This window comes from Amphiprion ocellaris, chromosome 12 (assembly GCF_022539595.1).
Source record: "Amphiprion ocellaris isolate individual 3 ecotype Okinawa chromosome 12, ASM2253959v1, whole genome shotgun sequence".
NCBI lineage: Eukaryota > Metazoa > Chordata > Actinopteri > Pomacentridae > Amphiprion > Amphiprion ocellaris.
In genome coordinates, this window is record NC_072777.1 from 18,889,298 (window position 1) to 18,903,116 (window position 13,819).

General features: G+C 40.0%; 1 protein-coding gene across 6 annotated transcripts in view; it reads right to left on the minus strand.

The window, feature by feature from the left end:
• The window catches only part of sipa1l1 (signal-induced proliferation-associated 1 like 1), a 96,028-nt gene extending 87,308 nt beyond the window's left edge, over positions 1–8,720 (minus strand). For 4 of the 6 annotated variants that reach the window (XM_055015870.1, XM_035948822.2, XM_035948824.2 and 1 more), the window contains exons 1-2: positions 8,516–8,720; positions 8,056–8,138 (exon numbers count right to left, since the gene is read on the minus strand). The gene's annotated coding sequence lies outside the window, so the exon portion shown is untranslated. The remainder of the gene's footprint in view (positions 1–8,055; positions 8,139–8,515) is intronic. The other 2 variants (XM_035948823.2, XM_035948821.2) reach the window with 1 other exon arrangement.
• Between the last annotated feature and the right edge of the window lie 5,099 nt (positions 8,721–13,819).

A 13,819-nucleotide genomic window follows, 5' to 3' on the forward strand; every position in this document is an offset into this window, starting at 1 on the left:
GGCTGAGCTCCACTCAAAACAAATTGCGCTATAATGTACCTGATTACATCTGAATAGAAACATACACTACAGGGCTCCAGACTGCATTTGTGCGAGTGTATGATGATCATTAGACTGATTTGGAGACGCTCCAGCCGTCACAGGTAGCTACTGTGTTAACTATTGCGGCTGACAGCAGTATTTTTTCTTCTTCATTGGCAATCTATAGCACATCATTTCAAAATACAAAATGTGGAGAAATACAGGTGCAACTCACACACCTGAAGATAAAGAGCGCAGGTGCAGGCAGGGAGATTTCCACTGAGTCAGTTCAACAGAAAAAATACTTCACTACCCTCAATCATGATGCAGAAAACACAGAGCTAGGGCTGAATATATTTCAATATATGCTAATATTTGCTAATATTTTAGCTGCTTGTATAAAAGTCCACTCAAAGAAAACAGCTCATGATGATAAAACCATTTCAAGTCAGCCAAATCCAACAGTAGAATGCATTATTTCATTGTTTTCCCACAAATTTTTGGTGTCACAACTGTCTGAACTACTGGCTAGCGGGTACCACGGCCTTGATTCCTGGCATTTAGGAAACATTGGTAAAAAGTAGTATCTATCAATCATCAGATGTTCAGCAAGTGAAGCGTAAAGTCTGACCAGTTGATATGACTGATATCAGAAATAGCGTGTTGATAAAATGAATATATAAGTTTTTATTATTCATCAGCATACAAGTTGGATTAATAGTTGTGGCGATGCTATAATAAAATAAGAGTGTGAGGGTAAAGAGAGGCGAACAAATCATGTGCTGGTGTGACCAATTTGGTCGTACCAGTGCTACTAGTAAAAAAAATTAGTCTCAAGCCCTGAGCTATTAGCAACATTAAATGATTTAATTACCAGGATGGAGAATAAGCTTAAGTTGCCAGGTATTAATTCTACTGACACTGGTAATACCATGTTGGACAAGAAATTCAATGTAGTTCACAACTGACAATGAAATCGTATCTTGACTGCTGAAATAGCTACTCAATTTCCTAACAAGTACCTTGCCTAAATTTAAAGACAGACAGACACACTTACACACGCACGCATGCACGCACACTTACTTTCTCAAAATGGCACAAGAGAGACACCAGCAATTAAGAAATCCAACTGGGTCAGAAAAGCTTTTCTATCAGTAATACCAGCCCAGGCAGCCAACAGTAGCAACATCCTTCTAGTCATCCAGCAAGACAGAATTTGAGAGCTCTGTCTGCTTGGAAACAGATGGCAAGGCAGTTGGTAGGAATTTCAGCAATGCTCCCATGCATGTTTGGGGATAAGATTTGCAGTTTGCGTTCATGCAGTGTCATCATGGAGTCAAAAGAGAGGAATGGTTGCGGACATCCAGGGAGAATAATCAATTTCACACGAAAATTCATTTTAACATTGAATAATGAAGACATGTTCCACCTGCACTTGGCTGTTCATACAAGATAATCAGCATGTGGTTGTTCTACCAGTTCTGCAACTAGTTAATGCAGACCACAAACAAAGTCATACAATCATATTTGGCTTTGCATGAAAATATCTACAACATAAAAAACTGAATTTAACAATATACAGTTGTCATATGTGAATTAGAGCAAACATTTAGAGGGCTAGAATCTAACACCAATACCTGTAAAAAAGTTATAATATTCCTCCAATACCGTGTGACAGACAAGTGACCTATCCAGGGTGAACCCTGCCTTCGCCCTAGAGGCTGGGTTTTGCTTTCTGCACGAACGTGATGTGCAGAAATGAGACACTTGGAAATCCGCTCGAGAGAACGTGTGACTTTATACTCCATGCGTCGTCTGCTCCCAAAGTGCAGGGGCAGTATATCGCAACACACATCTACCTAGTCTACTTGAGTACTAGAGTAGAAGAAGTTTGTCATTGTTTACACCACATACCTGGCATTTTACCGAATAGGTGCATATCAGCAGTTAGTTCGAATTTCATACCATGAATTGCTCATAACTCAATTATCATGATGATGATCATATAAATGCCCGTATTTCGGAACTTCTGCTGCTAGGAGCACCTGTTCCTCCGCCAGTTTTCCGCGTGTCTCCGTCCATGTTGTTAGAAAAATTTGGAGGTGCACGACATGGAAATTTTCCGCTTGAGGACCGTGTGAGGGGGAGTGGCTGCAAAAATGACATAATTCGGCCGCATTGAGCCGCACAGACCTCGCAGACGCATCAAGCATAAAACAAGTCAGTTGGGATAGTCTCCAGCCCCTCGCGACTCTACAGAGGATTAAGCGGTGTATAGATCATGGAAAATAGATATCAATAGGTTTTGCAATAGTTATTATGTATATTTCCGTCTATCAGACCATAGACTATATCAAGGATAGACATAGCAACCAGGATATCTTTCATTGGTTGGTGGATGCCATTGTAAAGCCTTAACTGGAATTAAGCTATCAGCATTTACTTTGAAACTGAATGTAAGGAGCGTAGAGTGGAATGGAGAATGCATACCCTGGTTTAGCTCCTATTTTACTCAAAATGGGGGCATAATTTTGTTTTATTTACTCTTTTAGTAATCAGAGTGCCCCAACCCTCCCCCCACCTCCCATCTGTTGCACAGGATTCAAGGCACTTGGTTTCACTTTTTAGATGCTGAAGCTACATCTATCTTTTACATACAGTCTGTGTGTCAGACCTACATTATTTTTCTAACCACGAGCAGACTTACACAGACAGATGGTCTGTTACCATTCACATAAATCTCAAACACATGATAATGGTGGATTATTGGGTCACTATAAAAAGGGACCAAAGAAGGTGACAAAGGTGATAAAGCAAAACAAATTAGATAAAATACATGAGTCAGTGTTCTGTAGTAAGAATGCTATAAATTAAACTTATTACGTAATTCTACAACACTTGGTTGCAGGGTGATCAAACCTGGGATCTGACATGTTTGAAAAGTAAACCTCAAGGGTTCAGCTACATCAATTTCTTTTGCTTGGATAGTGGATAGGTGTTAAATTTCCTTAGTAGGCTTTAGTAGACTAGTAAAGTATTTAATTTTAATATAAGTCATTTTTAGATTAGAGTTTAAGTCAATCCAAATGTACTACTAATTTTCGCTTACTCCTTATCAGACAGATTTTTCCAACATAAACTACTGCATTTCAGTATTACTGAAATGACAAAATTTTGGCAAAAAAATAGCATTAGGTTGACCAAGTTGCAGTGCTGCAACAGATTTGGAAAAGAGAGAAAAGACTTAATTGAGGCATCCCTAATAGGTCAGCGTTCTATCCACACAAGGATCATAGTTTTCTCACATTTGCATACAACTTTAGGTTCCTACAAGGCTTGTACAATTGTAAGAATTATGTATTTAAGCGTTGGTCCAATAATATCCCTGAACAGTATGTTCTGTCTGTTTATTTCTGTATGGATTAGCCTGCCTGGTCATTGTTTCATGATGTTTTTATACACTTTTTCTGTTCATCTGTCACAACTGAAATCTGAAGCTTTTTCATAATCCGTGCTGCTTTCATGTGCTATAATCCACTTACAGCCCTAATTAAGAAGTTGTTCACCACACAGATGAGAAAATGGAGAAAGAGAAAGAGATCCACTACAAGAAAAAGTCTCTTACCCCAAGTGCAATGGCTAAAAGTAACTGTTTTCTCTTGTGATCTCTCTTCCCTTCACTGGCTGCTATGAAAGGCCTTGACAAAGCTTCAACAAGGTTTCAGATTTATCCGCTGCAAAAGACCATGGATCAAAAGAGATATGCAATTTCACATAGAGAAAACACCGCAAGGCCTGTTTGTTGAGTGGAAACAAAATGCTGGCGTGCCCTTTAAATGTGTCAAGAGCACACAGACCTAGGATTTCTAGCAACACTCTACTCAAGTCTTTGGGGATACTGGTTCACTGCTTACTATTTAAAAGTAATTTCTGAATTCTGTACTGCATGCAATTTTTTAGCATAGCCAATCAAAGAATCAGTTTGATTGTGGTTTGATGATGCCTGCTCTGACAGCGATTGGCACCTTGGTGAGTCGCGTTAATTAACTTTAGATGATAATCTGGTCTCAACTTGCATATGCTGACTTTTTAAAATCACATCCATAGTGCAACTCAATACTAAATTAAAAAGAAAGCAGAGAATCAGGATGTGTATATTTTAAAATTTTAAGGACAAGCTGAAGTTAGTGTCCTATGGCCTATTCTAACATCACTCCTGTGTCGTATACATGGATCTTAATAATATTGCCTTTCTAATTGTTAAGCATGTAGTGAATTACTGTAAAGGAGAATTAGGTCTCCTGTGTGTTTTAGCCCACACAGTCTATAAATAGCTATCAATATTTAAATTGCGCCTACTCTTAACTGATCAGAACCTTTGTAATGAAGAGTCATTAGACTTTATTTATTTAATTTATTAATTGCCACCTTCACTGTAAGGTTTACCAAAACATGCTACAATTATGGTAAATGTCTTGCTTGACTAGAAACATAAATTTAAAGTTAATCAGTGAAAATACAAGTTATTTTAAGAAGGAATGTTTTTAATCCCGTCTTATCTAGCCTATCTATTGGTTTGATACTAGATTAAAAATAAAACGTGAATACCATGACTAAAATCCTGTAAATCTATTGAATCAACTCAGCTTCTAGTCATCTTCTGCTGTAAAAAGCACAGTATAATAAAGTATAATTCATTCATTCATTTAGTAAGTCCATAAACATCTGTGCGCTACATCCAGAAAATGCTGAGCTCTCGGTGGACTTTTTATTGCTTATTGAGCGATCGTCAAGTTGCTGCTTTTGTTTTCTGGTGTTTTTCGATGCAGCCCATCTGAGGGCAATGATACATTTTCTGCATGGGTCCGCTATTGTCCACATAACTAGAATTTGTCATCTCCCCAGGTCTGCGAGAGTCCATGCAGATCCTTTATGCGGATGTCCATGCTTAGCTCAGAATGTCTGTCCAAGCTGACGAGTTACAAAGACAACAGTGTGCATGCTCAGCAGTCATGAGCATTCATGGAATGCATAGATACATTTTATGGGGCAGTGCCCTCTCAGTGGACTAGGAAGTTGTTTTGGATGTAAAATGCACATGCACTGTTAATCACAACTTGTTAATTCAAGGTACTTTATTGAAGTCAAAAATGTTTCTAATAAATTAGTCGGCTGCTTGGCTGACAGTCAGCACTTCAAGACAGCACTGTTTTAGAGACCATGTAGGTTGAATTAACGCATAGAATTACAAGTGTGTAGGTTTCCATTGTCTGTTCGGATGTCTACCTGTGAGCCCACAGCTCATTACGTTAGGTGTATATTTTCCCTGAGTTTTTAATCTTCCTGTTCTCAACATCAATCTCCCTATAAGCAACTATATATTAGTTGACAAAAAATGCACAACTTTAGAGGGCACTTAAGCCATTTCGCTTAGCTTGTGTGTCTGTCTCCCCTCCAACATTTCTTCTTTTTTCTGTCTTTTGACATCCTGTATATAATGTGATTTGTGCTTACAATGGGCAGAGCTGATTAGGTAGCAGATTATCCTGCAGCTATCCTGGAGTGATTCACCTGTTGCAATTACAGTTGGCAGTGATGCATTTAACAATTCCCTCTTGAAATGGGTACTATTATTTTTAGGTTATGGTACAAATCTGCACGCTATTTGAGGGGTAAAGCCACCTTTGAATTTTATATTCAGGACAAACACTGATTTGCTAGAGCCAAGTACTTTTATTAAATAATTCTGCTCATCTATTCACTGTTAACAAGTATTTCTTGCTCTGTTATTTCTCAAGAGACAGCTCATTTAAATACCTTAAACAGAGGGAACTCACATTATCAACATGCAAAGAGACAAAAAGAGCAAAAAGGGAAGAAGACAAAAAGTGCATATTGTAAACTGGAAATAGAACAGAAAAGATTACTGTGGTCCCTCCAAAAAAAGAATGGCATGCAAATTCATGGAATGGGAAAAGAACAAGATGGAAGGATAAGGCTAGGGATGTGAACAGAAATGATGAGAATGTGAGAGAGTCTTGGCATACTTTTCACAACAGGAAGAAAGCAAGAGGAGAGGAAAAGACACTGTCAGAGATGGAAGAAGGGATGAGGGAATCGTGGGAGGTGCAGAGTAAAAAAGTAGCAACAGAACTGAAACAGAAGAGGAGGATGAGGGAGCAACTATGTAAAGGAGGGGGGCATAGTGAGACTATTGTGGGAGGTGGTAAACAAGTGAGACCTCATTATCATCTTCAGTCAGTGATGCATTGCATGTATGTAGATAGTGAAAGTGCAAGCTATCCAGTTACGAGATTTAAATGTCCACTTTGTCCTGACTTTGCATTTGCCAGTTTTCCCTCTGTGTGCACTGCAAAAAAACATGCATGTCCCAGATATATCTCATGTCTTTATTCTAGACAACACATAAGCTTTTTAAAAGAGTGACCACATCCAGATCATAGTGCATCTGATATAAATTTACACCTGAAAATTTTGCTTGCAAGCAGTATTCAACGTCCTGGGAAACTCTGCATTTGAAACGCTAAACAAGATCCTCTACTCTGCTTACAATGGAGAGCATTGAAGCCATTTTGAAGAAAAGTTTAAGCCAACTCAAATGCTTAATTCTGGGACATGTCGCAATGTTTCAGCTGCTCAACATCTCAAAGCCATTCAATCATGTTTTAGCTGTTCATCAGCAACCCTGACATTCTTATTTCCTTCCCTTTTTTCCCCCATTCCCTTTTAATTCAGCAGCTACGTTTGATAGAACATGTGCGCATCCACCTACACACTCAATTTCAATAGCCTACTTAATATTGTAAATGCGACACAGCCTCCAGATCTCCTCAGCCTTGGCATTCACAAGCACTGATGAGGGAGGGCTGATGCTATGACATGCTTAACTGCTAATACACGAGAGTTTGTTTTTTTGACGCAGCAGCTGCAGCAGCCAAAGCAAAGTGGACAAAGCACTTGAAATGCTGTCTTGGAAGAGAGATATTTCTAATGCTGCTGTTGTGTTTCAAGTTGAAAATTACACCCGTCCCTGTCACCTAATGAATAGGGATGTGATCTCTTTGACAGGTCCATTTCGGACTTGTCAAAGGAGGAAGTAGAGTGTATGTGTGCATGTGCCTGTGTGTGTGAGCCCCCTGCAGGGCTGAGGCTGGCAGCCTGAGGGCAGACTCCACAGGTGGAGATGGCCGTAACAACAGAAGAGAGAGCATCTAGAGGGGGTCCACTTACAAAAGAAATCCCTACTAGAGTGTAATTAGGGCGGAGAGAACCCCCACACAGAAGCCTGGAGTATAAAACTTAGTATATGGTAACTTTAAGGAGCATTAAAACTTGCCTTAATTAAACAAAAACATTCAAGAATTTGCTCAAGATATTACTTGTTCATTGGTTGAATCGACTAATGATCAAAGGTTACATAGCATCTAAATGACTTAAATGTTGCACTGTTACATCATTATTCAATCTGACTAGACTACTACACTGACGGCCATTTTGATTAATGAGACTGGTCTTGACAGAGCCCTGGATAGAAAGAACTTGACGCTGGGTTTCATGCAAGTTCCTATGTGTGCATTACCCTCTTAAATAATAGATTATGCATGATTAATAACAGTCAACAACCTAGAAGCCTGGTTGTGTGAGAAGCAAGTTAGAAACTTTACCTGTAAAAAAAGAACAAAAAAACACAATGATCGCAACCTTTTACCGATTTCTATGCCAATCAACACTTTGCAGAGCTTTAGTGAAGTAATGCTCATGCCCAAACAACCCCTTTAGACGACAGCAACGCCTGACAACAAAATGCACTACCAAGATGACTGCACTCCCAAGAAAAGAGCTGCCTCGCGAGAAATATGAGATTTCTCTTACAATGATAACTGAAGTCATTATGATTGTTGCACCGTGCGCAAGTAAAAGATGGTTAAAGACAGGAAACCCAGTGGAGCGGCTGCAAACCAGTCATCCCAATTATGCAGCAGTCAGGCAGGGACTTAAGCAAACAACAATTACCTTTATCTGATGGTCTTTTTGCAATATTTCCTGTTTCTTTGAGAACAACGGTGATTCGATGTCTGCATTTCTGACCGTAGTGTCTGTAATGTTGAGGCACAGAGAACGAAACGTTAACTGAATGGTGGCTCAGAGCTACAGAAAACGAAATGTTTAGCTGCGACATGACTGATAGACCGGCGGGGAAGACACAGCTAACTAAATCAGATGTTGGCGAAAAATGCACGAGCCGTGACACACCACACGCCAACGTTACCTGACTGCTAGCTAAACTTTTCAACGTAGTTTCCCCCCTGAAGCATTGCATACATTTTTTGTCAGAACGTTCATCTAAATTCTAAAATGGACAGCATACAGAATGCACCATTAGCAAGCCGCCTGTAGTTAAGCTTACAACTAACGGTGTTGATATCGCCTGTGTGTCAGTATTGCAGACCAACAGAGTAGAGAGCGCACTTACCTTTTATCTTTTCCACCTTGTCTGTCTATTCTAGAGGAAAAAAACAACGCTTTCGCTGGTCAGTCACCGGCAAACACAAACCGTAACTGTATAAAACAAAGCGGCTGTGAAGAGTTGGCAGCAGAAACCCTCTATGGCTCTTCGCCCTCCTTTCTGTGGCTGTCCGTGCACTCTGCCGACCGACCGCCTCTTGGTTTGTTCAAATCAGAAGTTCATCCAAAGTTGCAGTGGTTCGCTCCGCCTCGCGACGACGATGAGGTCACCGCCTCTCCGAACTCCTCTAGACTGTACTCTCGCGATGTGAATCAACGCATTCGTGTTCGCAGCTTAGAAGAAAATATAATCTCGCGATATGACAGTGAAAAATGAGCGAACGGGCAGATTGCTGGCGACAGGAGAGAAGGAGAGCGTTGCTCTGGCAACAGAATCGGATGAGCCTTTCAGAGATTCAGAGGCTTTTCCCCTCTCAAGCAACTGGTGTTTGTGTGGCAGGTTTAAGTGCTGACGAACCTTTAAATGATGAAACTCTGATAGCTGGTATTGCATCATGTATCATCATTCAGGTATTAAAAATAACTAGACAGCCATCAGAGACTACTGTACCTATAGTTGAAAAGTGTGTTATTAGGAATTCTAGAATCTTGACAAAATGAAACTAATGTATGACATCTTGAATTAGTTTGAGTCAGTGCAGTGAATTGGTTGTGAATTTACCAGAGGATGCTTATAATCACGCTGTGGCCATAGACTACAGTATTTTAGTGACTCAGTAAATGCCTAAGTTGTTTATTTTTTATGCCTTTTTGTTTTTAATAAACATTTATTTAATGGCCTATATGTAATCAATAAATGGACTTTGCCTATCTAAAGAAAAACCTCACTCAGAACTCTGATATTCTAATACTAAACAACTAAATCAATAAATACATGCATACACATAAATAAGTTAATACACTAATTGTTTTAAGATAAGATTTAGATGGGAAAAAATGTATATACAGAATTTCTTTGTACAGTATTCTGTATTAGTTGTTTATGTTTTTAACAGAATCCAGTATTGTACACTGGTTGGTCATGACATTATATTAGTATGGTTTCACTGTTTAAAATGAGGCCACTTCTTTTCAGACAGAACCTGCGATCATAAAAACAATACAAAATTCTTAGTTTCATGTTAATAAAGCACTTGAAGCTTTAAGTATGGCTAAATGCTTTTTTTCCCCAGAATTAAACGGACCGCTCCTTGAGTGGTAGTGGACCCGAATTCGGTAAAGTTGGGAAGATATTCACAGATTCGGATTTCTGGCATCAATAATTCATTAGAAATAGATTGTCAAAACATAAATGATGCCTCTTTCCCCTCGCTGTACAGTAGACTGTGCTACAAGCCCAGTTTTATCAAAATTAGCTGTATTTCAAGCTGCAGAAATAACATTGGTGTCTATGAGCAGCCACCTGTGAACAGGTACGGTCTGCAAATTGCAAAACCACAGCAAAGAGAGACACAAATATTTGATAACTTCACTCTTATGCACTATAGTGTCACCAAAATCACTGCAGCCTTCAACTGGCTCCTGTTGACACTAATGTTATTGCTTGAAATTGAAAGACAGCTACTTTTGATGAAACTGGGCTTGTAGCACACCGTCTACCTCACAACGATGGAAAAGAGGCATTGTTTATGTTTTGACAAAGTATATTTAATGAGTTATTGATGCCAGACGTCCAAATCTGGGAATAGCTTTCAAACTTTACTGAACCGTGGCCCCGAGTGTTACGGCAGGTTCAAAAGAGGCTCAGGAGCAGGAAATGAAACAGCACCAGCGTAAACGTTTAAACAATGCTTTATTCACAACAAGAGACTTATACAGGAACCAGAACTAGAATCTTCAACACAGAAAAACTAAACTACTACCGAAACTAAAAAACAAACCCATCTAGTGATACAGAGGAATAACTACATGAACATGGAAAAAACTGAAACTAAAGTTAACCCACATATGGTAACACCAAGGTAAGGAAACAACTGAAAACACCAAACTAACCCAGCCTAGACTACCAGTAATAATGAGCTGAAACCCCAGACTAAAAATATCTTATGCAATGCATTAAATACATTAAGTTAAATATGGAACGATTATTATTCAATTCAACATATTAATAACAAATAGTCTGGTGATACTAGGGCTTGGAGACTTAGCTGATGAGCTGAGAAGCAGTCCTTTGGTTAAACTTCATCCAGAACTCTCCCTTCAGGTGTCCACCATGTGATTAGTAAGTTGGATTCTGTTGAACCTGGTCGTGGCAGATGTTTTCCGGAGTAGGTCCTCTTTCCAGGTGCAGGCCGATGTTCCAGGTTAAGCTGGCGACAGGTGGAAATCCTCCAGAGAAGAAAGCAGAAACCATGGCAGAGCGGAAAACCAGCAGACAAAGGAACCCAGGCAACACAGCAGGCAGGAATCAGCTTACTAAACACAGAAAAAGAATTATTAGAAATTCCAGGCTGGTGGCAAAGACAGTTCTACTCCCAGCACTAACTGGAGATTAGACAACGGTCCAGCTTCGAATGGCGGGTGCCATCTGCTTTTATAGAGACGCCCAGAGACCAGTCACTCAGCTCCCACCTGCAGCTCGTCCGCTGATTAAGATGCAGCACACCTGCCGCCAGCTTCACCACACACACCTAGGAGAGAGAGAGCAGGGCCGGAGGAGGAAGCACTACCACAGCCCACAGCCTTAAGCTGTGTTTGTGACACCGAGGAGCCATGGTGGGCGTCCTTTATTTTAATTTTTGAAAGGTGGCAACCCTAGTGACCTGCCATACTGCTGATTGTTTGTAGGAGACTCCTGTGAGAAAGGCTGCAGTAGGGCTGGGCGATAAATCGATTTTATCGATTAATTCGAGTTTGTACTTAATGTCGATCTGTTTTAATGAAAATCGATTTTCTGGTGGGTTTTGAGGTGGATCCACCAGCGGAACACGCATGGACATCCGCGCTGTATCGTGCATATATAGTATATGCATATATTATATACGCACAATACAGCGCGGACATCCGCGCCGCATCGTGCATATACTATATATGCACGATACAGCGCGGATGTCCATGCGTGTTCCGCGCTCCACTCGGACGGTGATTTCTGTTGCATTGCGCGCTCACTTCCGCTTTTGATGACGTATCGTGCTCAGGCGATTGGTCGACGCGTCGTTTGTGGCAGCCCTACTTCACAGTCATCTTAATGTAGATTTAGAAAAACTGACAACACCTCATACCATTCATGATGAACAAAAACTGACATGATAAGGAAAGTTTCAAATCTCTGCCAACTGATGATCATATTGTTTTAGAATAAATTCTGAGTGATGGCTTACTTACTTTGTTTGTAAAAAAAAAAAAAAAAAAAAAAAGTGCTGAAAAGTAATTAAAGCACTTGGAAAATCAGTTTCACATTTTAAGTATGTCTTTATGATAGTAAATATCTACAACTCAATAGGCAGCAGTCATAGTTTGAATGAAAAAACTAAATCTTTCATTAAATAGTTGTGTTCTGTGTTCCACATTTTGATTAGATCATTGTATTGTTTCATTTACTGTTTTTATTGAGATATATATTGAGCAGAGCTTTTAAGTGTACTGGTCCGGCCCTTAACAACCATCAGAGTTTCTCATGTGGCCCTGTATGAAAATTAATTGCCCACCCCTACCTTACACAAATGAATACCGCTGCAAAACCTCCTCACCATCAGGACCATCAGTTGTTGAAGTCCTCCCTCGGGTCTCCAGTTTCTAGACTAGTAGCGCTGAGCTACAGGGCGTCTGGACACCTCAGAGCAGTGAGGGACGTCTACGTGGATCATGTGACCGACCGAGGGTAGCTCTGAATTATTTTTATTTTTATTTTTGTTTTATTTATTATTTTGGGCCTCAGAGACTTTTAGACACACACACACTTACAAATAAAAAAAACTAAATTAAATAAAATTAAATATAATTTAAAAAAACAACTTTGACAAAAGGGCACTTTGGGCATCAAGGTCAAAGGGGCAAGTGCTTCAGCCCCCTCCAGCACAGCCCGAACGTGCCTGCTAACAGGTGATTGGCTGATTGATACTGAACTGAGACAGGACTCCAAACATGGCTGCCTCCATCAGCAATGTTGATTTTGTATGGTCTTTCAGCATGTTACAGCAGCTTCAAGGTAAAGCAAGACAGCTGTTATTGATGATATTAACAAAGTATGTTCTGTTATATTCTAACCTGTTCAGTCATGTTCTACCATGTCCCAGACCACTGTCCTTCAGCCAAATAGTATTTAGTGGCTTCATATCTGTTTGCTTAAACTTCTAAATAAGAACCTCTCTCAGTCAACAATGATTGAAGGATCTAGAGTAGCTTCATGTTGCTGTTGTTTTTGTTGTTTTTTTTCTTTAAAAAAAGAAAAGATTCTAACAAGGCTAAAGGAAGGAAGTTTACATATTTGGGCTTTTAAAAATAAAAGCCTCTAGTTGGCTAAACACAATAACTAATAATCATAATAATTGAGGTGCACTACACTGTCAAAACAAAAGTTTGAAAATGTTACAAAAGATTTACCAGGCACTTCGAAACATGCTGGCTTTTGAAAATAAGAATGCCACCTCATGGCTTCCCCCTGTGCTAGACTGTCGAAACAAAATCTCCTTGATGTCAAAAAAGCTTATCAAACACGACTTCTTTCTCTCACACGCATTGATGAACAAACCATCTGTATGCTTGGGTTCACTTTCAATATGAAAGTCCACACCCAGTAACAGAGCTTTGTGAATATTTTTATTGTAGAATGGATTAAACTGTTGTTGTTGTTGTTTCTTCCATCCATCCATTATCTATACACCGCTTAATCCTCACTAGGGTCGCGGGGTGGCTGGAGTCTATCCCAGCTGACTCCGGCGAAGGCAGGGGACACCCTAGACAGGTCACCAATCTGTCGCAGGGCCACATACAAAGACAAACAAGCACTCTCACATTCACACCTACAGGCAATTTAGAATGATCAATTAACCTCAGCATATTTTTGGACTGTGGGAGGAAGCCGGAGTACCCGGAGAAAACCCACGCATGCACAGGGAGAACATGCAAACTCCATGCAGAAAGATCCCGGGAAAGCCGGGACGCGAACCAGGGACCTTCTTGCTGCAAGGCGAAAGTGCTAACCACTACGCCACTGTGCAGCCCCATTGTTGTTTCTTTTTCTGTCCCAATTCCATACAACTTGAAAAACAGTAGTATTGACAAGGAGTGTAGGGTGACTACACCTTTGTCT